This window comes from Cyprinodon variegatus, unplaced genomic scaffold (assembly GCF_000732505.1).
Source record: "Cyprinodon variegatus isolate N-32 unplaced genomic scaffold, C_variegatus-1.0 Scaffold26, whole genome shotgun sequence".
NCBI lineage: Eukaryota > Metazoa > Chordata > Actinopteri > Cyprinodontiformes > Cyprinodontidae > Cyprinodon > Cyprinodon variegatus.
This window is the reverse complement of record NW_015150479.1, coordinates 1,293,484-1,305,698: the sequence shown is the minus strand read 5'-3', so window position 1 is coordinate 1,305,698 and position 12,215 is coordinate 1,293,484. Positions and strand designations below refer to the sequence as shown.

The window sequence follows — 12,215 nt, the reverse complement described above, 5'->3', positions numbered from 1 at the left end:
TCTGTTGGGCTCTTTTTGGCATCAAGACAATTATTCTTATTGACACATTGCCAGACAGGACACTGTTAAAAAATAAAAAATAAAATAATGAATTCTCCTTCAACTTGAAAGGAAAAAGCCACCTTTTTCTAGAACCATGGCCTTGGATTTGTAGGAACTGACCCTCATCCCAATCATTTCAGGCTCCACTGCAAACCATGCATGCTGTAGGTCCTGGCAGGAGGGAGCCAGCAGAACTACATCAGCAGCAAAAAGGAGAGATGAATTCCACTCGTCCTCAAACCAAACCCCCTTTGGCACCGCTAAAAACATGCACCGGGAACAGATCTGACTTAATGCCGGCAACGCATACCAAACTCCTGCTTTGCCTGTACTCCTGTTTTTAAAAAAATGACACTAAAACTGAATAACGTTACACCTATATAGTTAGCAGTACAGGGGATTGTGTGTGTTAGATTTTGACTTGTTAGAGGTATAATGGTAATTGAGGTTTGAAAACAGTTAAAGCTAACAAATCTTAAATTATTGTACACCTTACAGCTATCTAAGGGACCAATGGCTGATTTACAGTAGCAGAGTTGCTGGAGTGATTAGAGTTTTAACCAGCTGCATGCTTGAACAAATATTGCTGTACACTTCTTGCTACTGTAGGTGTCAGAAAAGGCCCTGATTTTCCCCTGCTAACATCAAAGACAAATTTGGGAAGTCTGTAAATATTTGCTTGCAATGTTTGATTTTTTTAAAGTATAAGAGCATAATATATAACAATATTTTAGTTACTTCATATAAAGCGGAACCAAAAACAATATTTATTTGTTTCAAACAATGTATTCCAGGGACATATTGAGAAACAAAAGGTATTTTTTTTTTATCTTCTACTAAAAATAATAAAGTAAAACATGACAAACACTGTCACTGCCTTCAGCCTTTCGGTCTATTTTCCTCTTTGTGTACATTTTGAACAATTCAGGAGAAATGTGATGCTTATCCACATTATTAAATGACAGTTCACCTTTTTGCTCCTTCCAAAGGTTTATTTCTTTGACTCATCCAGTGAATGACTGCTCTAACATTACTTAAATCGAGGTAGCCGTTAAGATCTTACAGGCTTCCTTAAATCTTTTTGATGAGGAATCTGTATAAGAACCAAGAATATTTAGTTGCCCATCATACAGAATGCTTGTATTTAAGCATCTGATATGACCTGGTAATAGCCATTTTGTACCTTTAGGGGGCAGCATTGGCCCAGAAACTACACAATCATTCAATCTGACATGACAACGGTTCACATTTAGATTAAACAGTTAACCCCTAATTAAGAAAATCTTTTGCATAACTTTAGTTAGAATAAGCACTAAAAGTAAAGTTTGATCATACTGTTTATTTGTTCTTCCATAAAAGTGCAACTACTTTCGGCCTAACGGCTTGTATTTCTCAGTTCCATCCATCCACCAATCCATGCATGGTGGATTATGAAGGGCATGATTCTCAGCTGCCAGTAGGGGGCAGTGCTGTCCATAGAGAAAACCCAGGTGTAGGTGAGCAACAGCCCAAACCAAAACCAGCACAGCAGCACAAACCCACAGAGTAGCAAATCTCCATGGAGTTACAGCTCCTGCTCAGCTCTGACAGAAGCAGCCAGCATGTGACAACAGCTCCTGCGTGGCCAGGGAAGGCTGTCAAAGTCAATGATACACTGACTGACCCTGACAAAGCCCTCGAAACTTCCTGAACATCTAAACACCTCACCTTAATAAATGCACAAAGTCACATGAGCAATTAAACATCAAGTATTAGAAAGAACCACACAGCAGCATGTTAAGCACACACAGCTCATTACACAAACACACAGCCTGGGACACACGCCTATGTTTGCCTTGCTGCCGAGTTGGCCACACACTGGTAGTTGTACCAACGTGCCGAGACGTTTTGCCAGGCAACTGTCGTCACTCAGATTCCCTGAGGGTTAAAGCCATAAAGGCAGAACAGCTGGATCTGAAAACCGAAACATTGTCATAACAGCCAGTCAGCTCATAAGAAAGGTTACACACTGGATTTTCATATTATACTAGAGGAATATTGTTCTGTGTTATTGCAACCTAAAGTTGAACTACCTGAAATAGGCAGTAACTTAAACAAGGTGCGCATGAACTTAGGTAACAACTGTCTCGTCTCCCATCAGCATCTCTGTTGCTTAGAGCTTTTGGCACTACATCTCTCCTGGCTCTGTATGAAACGTGAATATGATTACAGTGATTGCATGTTTGTTTGTTGAGTATGCAAATAAGCCGATGTGATGTGATTAAAGATGGGGAACAATAAAAAGCTCAAATTTAGGGGCAAATGCATTTGCTGAAAAAACACATAGTACTGACTCAGTTTTGCCTCTTCAAAATTGGACGCTAATACGTATGTCATTAAGAAATTCTTCAGATAGACTCATGATCCCTGTCTGTCTTTACAGTCCCTCTGCTTGAGTCATGTTTATAATGTGGTTGCTATGGCAGAATTCAAAAGGGACAGGTAGGAAGTTACAACCAATGAGCCCTCAGTTGCTAAGGACACAGCGGCAGATTGCGTTATGAGAGATCGAGAATGACAGGGTCAAGGATAGCACAGTGAAGTTATACAGCCAGCTTTGACATAAAGGAACCTTTGCTTGTGTTAATGCAGACTAGCCATGCAGGATTTTACATTGTTTGGGGCCAAGAAATTAGTTATTAATGGCCACCACTCAATACTTTACAGAGGCAATGCATGACTTACCTGAGCTCTATTTATACATCATCTGACTCACAGGCCAGAGAGAGGATTTAAGCTGTTTGTCTCACAGACTCAGCAGAGCACAAAGGAGAATAGAAAGCACCCTCAATGCAGATTGAAAAGTGTAGAAAAGTGCACAGTGCTGAATATCGAACCAACAAAAGCTCTTAGTCATGCTGCACATGTGTGTTCTCGGAGTACTTACACATTTTGCTGCATTCACAGACAATCCGGCATGTGAGAGTAGAGAAAGAGGGTGAGAGCTAGTGTCGTGATGTGTTAAAGCTGAGGAGATGCTGGAATGAATGAATTAGAGAAGCATGTAGTGTGACCAGCATGAAGAAATCTCTGCTACAAGCACAAAACCAAAGTCAGAGCAGACATTGGTGTCCGATCACAAGAGAAACGGGACTGGCAATTTTATTTTTAATAATTTGGCATATCATGTAATCATTACTTGAGAACAAAACCTAAAGGGCTACAATTTCTATTCATCATAGCCAGGGACCTCAGTACAGAATGTACTTGAAAGGCATTGTTCCAGAATATGAAAGCAAATTCCCCTGTGGAATTGAGGATATGTGTCCCTGAGTTAAAGAAAATCCAGAGGCAAAAGGAAGAAATACATTGTTGGCTGCTGGCAGGTAACTTTGGATAATGTGTAGGGAGTAGGACAGCTAATGCCTCACAGTTTCTAACATTTAAACTATAATACATGAAACCAATTCATACACATCTTCGGCTCTGAACACATAATGAGGCTTTGATGGGGTCAGGAATATTCTTGAACAAAAACTATAAGTCAGATAAGATGCTGTGTCTCTATGTTTACATAACAGGGCTAAAATTGAAAGAAGTATAAGAAAGTGGTCAGAGAAGCATTTCTTTAAATTTATATGAATAACTAATCCCAACAATATTGCTCTTAATGCCTGGATTTAAAATGCAAGAGATAACAGTCAGAAATTTATTTTTTACAGTGTAAAGTGTCCATTTGACACCAGCACAACAAAACAGCACTCTTTAAATATCACCTGGGATTCTGACGATTTATTGAATTATACTTGATATATTTATCATATTTTCACCTGATAGTTTGTAAATCTGAAATCTGCAAAAATAAATCAGCTGATCAATAGATCAATTAGCACCCAGATTATCACAAATAACTCACACATTTACATCCCATTATAATTATAAACACTTAAAGTATATACAACCTTCTTGTTAAATGAAAAAAAAAACATGAAAATCAACCATTTTTTTGTTTTCCTAATTTAATTTAATGCAAAATTAAAATGAAGAACTTCATAACTCCACTAAAATTCAGCTTCTCAGCGACTCTAACAAGCTGATATCCATCCCTAATCTCTGCCCATTTATTATTGCAAACAATCATTAAGGCCCACATTTATAACCAGGGACAATTAACCTTGCAGCCATGATTAAGGAAGCTAGAATACCCAGAAATAACTTTGGGAAACAAAGAGAGAACATGGAAACTCCCAACAGGAAGACCACAGGCCAGGACTCAAGCAAAGAAACGTTGCACAGTGGCACCTGTGCAACGCCTAGTACAGTCTAAAACCACTGTATATGTAATGCATTTTATGTCTTTCAATAACAAAGGAAGGTGGTCATATATGTACTGTATGTGTGTGAGGGGCTTAATTAATATAGACTGACTTAAGTAAAAACACGATTAATGTTATACAGCTTTAGAAATATTAAATGAATAGTGGTCTTTGGAAAAGTGAGGTGCTTTGGTTTCTAAAGAAACTAAAAAAACATTTAGAAGAAGCATTTAATGGCAGCCATGGGATTCTATAAAGCAGGTTTATGAGCTAAGCACAAAATCTATTAAAGCATTTCAGTTTTTAGCAAAAGGGGCATTAATTAATAACTTCATATATGGTGAAATACTGAACGTATAAATGAGCATCTGAAATGTTTTTATTTTCAAACTCCCAATTTTTTACGGCGTTCTTTCAAAGAACACTAATAAGTATTATTTCATGTTACAGAAGTACTCATCAATCAGCCAGATATAGCCATTTTATTCCCTGATTGGGTCTGATCAGTGATCTGAAGCTAACATAATTTTTTATTAAATGAAAAAAAAAAGGTTTGGGTCCATGCATGCATCAATAATACATATATTATACATCTATAAAGTCATAAGAATTAAAGTTTGCACTTTTAACTATGTATTAATGCTATTCCTTTATCACATCTTACAGACTATTTGGTCTGTATTTTGCATTTGTCAGTAATCTTCATGAATCTCTGGGCAGAATCCCCTCCCTGTCCTGGAAAATGAGTGGCAATTAACACATGCAGAGCCTCCTCCAGGAAACACTTAATTTGACTGCGCTAGAAACTACCACCTCTAACAAAGAAGCAGTTGCATATTTTTCTAGTTCATGCATTTTAAGTTCTTTGGACGAAAACTGAAAATCACTGAGTCGGTCAACAAGATCATGCATAAATTGTTGTTGGCAAGAAGAAGCTTGCCTGATTTGGTGAAATTCCACGCAAGGAATAAAAAAGCGACGGTCATCACAGATTTAGTTTTTGCTCACAAACGTTTTAAATAGACTCACTGAGGAAGATCTGAACTGATGAAAGCAGGATTCAGACACTTGTGGACTTGAACACTTTTCTGGAGAGGCTTTTCACTATAACACATGCATAAGTAACTCCAGCTCAAGTGCACTTCAGGTACACTGTGAAGTTAATAGGTTTAGCTTGGCAGTGGTCCCTGTGATGTCAGAGTAATCCTTCATTAAAACTGTGGTGACATCATTGGGCTGATCAGCGTGTGAAACCTGCATATGGTCACATATTTACAGTATGTGTGCATGGGGATGCCCTGCCACCTAGCACAAAGGATGCCCTGAACAGGTAATCCAGATTAGGCCACAACGCATGCAGAGAGAGAACGTTGGCGTCACAGTACTGTAGCTGAATAAAAGATTCTGTGGTCTTATATGAACACTCTGCATGGTGCACCCTGCAGTTATGCAATCATATTTTGCCCCAACAGGAAGGAGTTAAGTGGAAAAGTATCAACTAAAGACATGTTTGCCTCACTGGAATGAAAAACTAATTGTGAAACTTGTTGTATGTACAGTCAAATCAAACAAATGACAATATTATTGAAAAGTTAATTATTTTCAGGAGGTCAAATCACCATCTGAGTCACATTTTATGGATTAACATCGAGATATGTTTTAAGGCCTTTATTTCTTTTTAAATACAAGGATTTTCTCCTTAGATCTCATGAAAACACACAATGCCATTAAATGACATGATTAATACAAGAAGGTCTTCAAACTGAGAAATAAGCCACATAAGACCGCAAAATCAAATTTATCTATTGGGTCTATATACACTGAGAGTAATTGAAAATACAGATGAGATATAATATTAAGGGCCAAAAGAGTGTGCTGATCTCCCTTTTCCGGCCAACGATGTGATCTCTAAAGGTGCTCTGGTATGGGGTACATTGGACAGAGGCCTGGCTTGATTGAAATCTGGGCTCTAAATCTCCAATTTAGACTTACATTTCATTATCATTTTGTATGCACATATACAAAAGTGTATACAAAAAAAAGTTGCATACATTTTACAGCAGTGTAATGATATTGCAGTTGGAGTAGATAAACATTACCAATATAAAGTGCAGCAGTGATCAAAATTTAACAATATAGGAGAAAAAGAAACAAGTTTAAAAATAATGGTGCATAAGGGTGTTAATATGAAAAAGTTCAGTGCAGTGCCAAATAAATATGGTGCAAAATGCCGTACAACATGGAGTTGTGTCCAGACTCTGTTGTGTGGCTAAAATCTTTCCTAAACTATCTTCCCTGTTAAATAACGCTGCATCCATCAGATAATACTGTTTCCATTACATACTATGTTCACACAGTCTAAAACAATGTTTTAGTAGATGGAATTAGTCAAACTAACATACACTTTTTCTTCCAGCAAAGCATTGCATCAGACATCATAATTAGTGTTGCGCCGATGCCATTTTTTGGCCCCGATACCGATACCTGGCTGTGCAGTATCGGCCGATACCGATACCATAATAATGTAAAATAATTGCCATCATGGCTTTGTCAAGCTGCTGCCTACCTTTGAGAAGCAGGAAAAAAATCTAATACAAAGTGAATCCAGTAGAACTTTTTATTGCCTACCAGGAGTGGGTGACAATAGTTGAAGAAACTTTTGGCTCTCAAAATGGTATCGGTGCCCTATTTGTTGGTACTCGCCGATACCGATACCACCATTTTAGGGCAGTATCGGGGCCCTGTCCGATACTGGTATCGGTATCGGTGCAACACTAATCATAAGGCTCATCTTTTTACTAGAATATTTTCTGACTCAGTGTGATCCCCCAGTAAGCCCACACATCTCTTTATTAATGTCATCAAAAAAGTAAAATTCATCAGATCAGGTCACTTTTCTTCGTTTTCTCTTAGTCTAGTGGTAAAGCTCAGGTTTCCATTGGTTCTTTTGGAGAAGCGCTGGGTTTAGGATTAGCACCAAACTGCTATGAATAATGTATAGAATTATGACACATGTATGTCCAACACTAACAGTTGGAGTGAGCAATATGGTATAAACATTCACTCCACACATGCATCAGAGAGATTTGGCTGCCCAAGCCCATGTCTTTGGTTCAATACTGACCACTTGCAAAACGATAAGATCGTACAAGAGCTGCTATTTTGGAGATGCTCTGACCTAGTGAAAGAATCAATCCATTAAACTTGTTCAAGTCCTTATGCTTGACAGTTTTTAACACAACTTTCAAATGGAAAAAAATGTTTAATTGCTGCCTAATATATACCGTAATGAAATTTGCAATGAAGTGACACTTCATTATACATACATGATTAGCGTAACAGCACTCTTATCAGTTTTTGATCTGGAATTAAATGACAAACAAATTATAGTCTAATAGTTGATAGATGCATTTCAAAATAAAGTAAAAGGAATTCTTCTTAACAGAGCTGAATTACGATGTTTTCTAATGGTAAAGCCACCTGTGGCCGAAACAAAGAACCGCAGCACACTTCTACTCATTCTCATACTTAATAAAAAAAATTTCCCACTTTTTTTCACCTCACATGGAGTTGCGATTGGTGTCTGAGTCGAGTGGTGACTGAGCGTAGGATCACGTTAAATTGACATAAAATGATTGGTTTCTCTATAACTAGTGATTTTGTTTTGTACGTTTTAGTAATTTCTTGCTCTAGTTTATCCTCCTGATTTAGTCCAAGTTTTAGGCCATGGTTTGCTCACAAGTTAAATAATTATGGCTCAGTCTAGTTGAATAATCCCAGATTGGATTTTAGGACCAATTAAAGCAACACAAATATCCAAATTCTTAAGCTTTCAGGTATGCCTTACAAACCTGCAGGAGGTTCACAAAAAAAAGAAGAAGAACCATTGCATTTTATTTTTCAAAAGAAGCCACCCAAGAAAAGACTTACCGCATACATAGAGGATGTGCAGAACAACTCAGTTATCCTGGGTTCATAGAGGAGCAAAAACAGGGATGTTCTTATTTTAATATTACTTATCTTATTCATTTATCCTTATTTTGGTCCATTGAATATGTTTAAAAATTTAATTTCCATTACATTTTCCAAAATGAAACATCCAGAGAAGTGCTGTCTTGTGTCATGGAGAGTTTTTATAGAATCTACAGCCTCCTAGACGTTCTGAATTGTTTAGCTGTTTCGTCAGTTGTTAAAAAAACTAATAAGATAATGACTTAAGATTTTTAATCCTTAGCCTATTACCAAATATTGGTATATGGTTCCTGAATTAGTGTCAGTAATCCCATAATAACTTATTAGCTTACCATCAGTTATGTCACTTAAACTGTATAGAATAACTGATAAACAAAGTTGTGAAATTCTTAGTTTACAGTATATTTAAGATGCAATTATTTAAGTATGGCCTATGGTTCTTTACTTCGATTCTCTGAAAATCACCAGAACTTAGAAAATTATGTATATTGTGTGAAAAAAATTCCACATAACCACAGATCAATTATTGTTACTCAGTAACATTTACTGTGCAATAAAAATTCCACATTTTGCCACTTAGTTTCAGTTAAAAAACCTACAACCTGTAGCTGCATCCTCATAACTTTTCAATTTAACCCTGAAAAGGTTTGCTCCTCCAAACTATTTCAAAATCTCGCTCCAAGGTTTGGTGAAAAGTTGGCAGCCCTGAATTCATGTTTTAGGATTTTTAAACATAAAAAAACAGAATTTGACTAGTGTGCATGTTGATGTAGATGTAGGGTCAACAACTTCAAGAGTTTGAAATGGTTTGTGTATCACTGCTTCCTGGTCTCTTACACTAAAGGTGAAAAGTAACACAAACATTATCACCTGTAGTTTAGTTCCTGCTTGTTGAAATAATCTCTTTTTGGTCAAATAGAGATGAGAGCAGTGGCAGCAAGGTGGGCTAACGGCAGCACCACTTCCGTAATGACATCATTACAGAAGAGGGACCAAAGTGGTGCTTTATCATGAGCGACTATAATGGGTTTTCAGGTTTGGTCAACAAACTCACCCTTAAAAAAAAACAAGCCACTCACTTTCCATTCGATTGTAGAGCCGATTTTAACTGAAGCCCGAAAAGGCATACAAGTTTTAACATTTAAAACAAAACTAAAGACTAAATATCGGCCATAAAAGATAACATCCACAAAATTTCAAAGGATTGAATTTAGAATTATCAGCTGAACCAACTCTAGTTAAAGCCAAACTATCCAGTATTGTGTGCAAGCATTATCTAGAACTATAATCCGGCATAAGTCTGTAATATTTCTTAATCCGGTGAGGTATGTGTGTGTATGTGAGGGGACACCCTTTACAAGCCTAAGCCTTCCAAATCTTTTTCTTTGCCTTATCGTCCCCGCTGTCGTCATCGTGGCAATCCTAATCACCACCTCCGTCAAAAGCAATTCCCTCATGAAAATGAACAACGTCATTGCAATGTTTTTGTTCTTCTAACATATAATTCCCCGTACATTTGTGATGCTCTGGGCCTCATGCCTATAGCACATTTCACAAGGGAAGCGGCAGAACAAGGAGGAAAACAGCTGAGCAATTAAGGGTTAAATGAGGACATTTCTTGGACAAGTCAACACCTTGTTAGGATTCAATGTCTGAAGGAGATTTCTGGTTGAATGTAAGGTTTTTTTTTTTATGAAATCAAAGTGGGCAGATCCACTGACCTTTTTACAGGAAGATGGTTGATGACATCAAGTTGTACAAATGCCTTATGTTGCTGCCATGTGATTGGCTAACTCACTACAGTGTTAACAAGCTAATGACTAGTTGTACCTAAAGCATTCAGTGAGTGTATCTTACATTCTAACTTTTAACTTTAGCTTTTAACTGAAAGAAATATCTGTAACACCTACTTTTAATTTATAGTGAGCTATCAGATGCACCAGCAGCCAACCCCCCAGCCTTAAATGTGTCTGGTTGCCACGTTGTGTTCTTATTGATCTCTCCATATTGTTGCCTCCGTCCTGCAGATAAGACCATGATTGAATACCCTTCCCAGCAGCTGCTGTGCAGCCAGAGACGGCGGGGGCTGAGATGACTACAATTGAAATGAAATGGATATTTGAAATGATCCCAAAGCCCCCTCTAGGTCTTTGTGTAGAACCCTTCCCCTGTGTTCATTTTATACTGCATGCACTCCAATGAGGCAGTAATTTTACTGTAGTGTCACATAGTTAATGCCCATTAGCACCATTCACGCTGTCATAAAACACCCGGCTGATGTCTTGCTGATACGTTAGTTAATAATGTTGAATAAAGTGGACCCTAAGGGAATTCACAGAGGAAACAACCAATGCGAATCAGGGTTTCTCCTTTTCAAACAAAATAACTAATACAAAGGCAAACATTTCTAAATGCCAAATGCAGCCCATCAATGGGTTGATGCAGAGATAAATATACACAAAGGTTAACTCATTTTATGCAGCCGGGTGAATAAAACCACTAATACGCTGAGTTATCTCCATAATCCTAATGCGGCATGTGTTTGGTCTGCAGCATGCTGCCAAAGCTTGTTTTTGGCACACAGACCAAAGATAACAGAGCAGCCAGACAATCCTAATTCTGCACTGTATAGCTCATCTGATGTGCTTCGTGCTACACACCAGAAGCGAGAAAAAGGGGAGATTTACTGTAGTGTAAATAGGTGGCACAAAAACACAATGTGAAATCCAAGACAAGCAATGTGTGACAGACAAATTGGATGGTGAAGCAAACAGAAGGCTGGGAAAAATAGGAAGAGTATGCATGCCAGTACTAACTGATTCACTGTTCAAATACATAAAAAAGAGAGTAAATAACACTGGACAAACTTAGAAAAGTCCACCAGTGGGAGTGAAAATGAAGTGCGAAACGATGAGCTGATTGCTTAACAGTTCAGAGAGGAAAATGAATTAAAGTCTACAAAGAATGAAAAAGGGTTGCATTTTCACAGCGGCTACTGTTAAAGTGAAATCACATCAGCAGGGCACACCTGTTACGCTTCAGGAAATTTCAGTTTAACACTGCTGCGCTTTGAAGAGAGAGCGCTGCCTAACTGTGTGAAATCTCTGTTTTACATACAGAACATCATTCAAATCTGACTAACTGCAGCTATAATAATTTACCAATATTCTCCTGGAAAGGAGAGGTTATGTCTTAATGATCAGTAACCAATGCAATTATTCCCTGATAGCAGAATGTTATAATAAAGATCAAGTGAGCAACAATATCAAAGATCCACCACAAACCACAATCGGGTTCTCTTACTTGTGATGAACAGATCAAATCAAACTCAAAAAATATTTACTCTGTAAATGGGTATTTTTGATGGATAGGTAATCTTGCAACTTCTTTCTCTTCAGTTTAACTAAAAATGACTAAAACTATCAATAATTTGCAGTTTCCATTAAATGGTATCACCCTTTAAAAGCATAATAAACCCAGGCAGTGTGAAATCCAATCCAGTCCAACTTTATTTATAAAGCACTTTAAAATTTGTTCAAGGACCAAAGCGCTGCAAGTGAAACAACATAAAACCAATACAAGACATAAAAACATAAAAGTAGGGATGCACGATATAATCGGCCCCCTATCGGTATCGGCCTGTATCGGCCTTAAAACTAAATATCGGACATCGGCCACCCCACCGATATTTAACCCGATATTTGATCAGCTTCTGAGTTTCTAAAGTCTAAAAAAAAAAATAAAAATACTACTTCTTCTTCCTCAGAAACTTCTTTTTTACAGACTTAAAAAGTTCTAAAGACGAGGGAAAAAATATTGATACATTAAAATATCACAATATCTTCATATGCTGATATATTGCCATTTAAAAACACTATATCAATCTCTTTTACTAATGAAATATTG

General features: G+C 37.4%; 1 protein-coding gene across 5 annotated transcripts in view; it reads right to left on the bottom strand.

Moving 5' to 3' along the window:
* The window catches only part of pde4d (phosphodiesterase 4D), a 274,671-nt gene that overhangs the window by 47,691 nt on the left and 214,765 nt on the right, over positions 1–12,215 (bottom strand). The window lies entirely within an intron of this gene.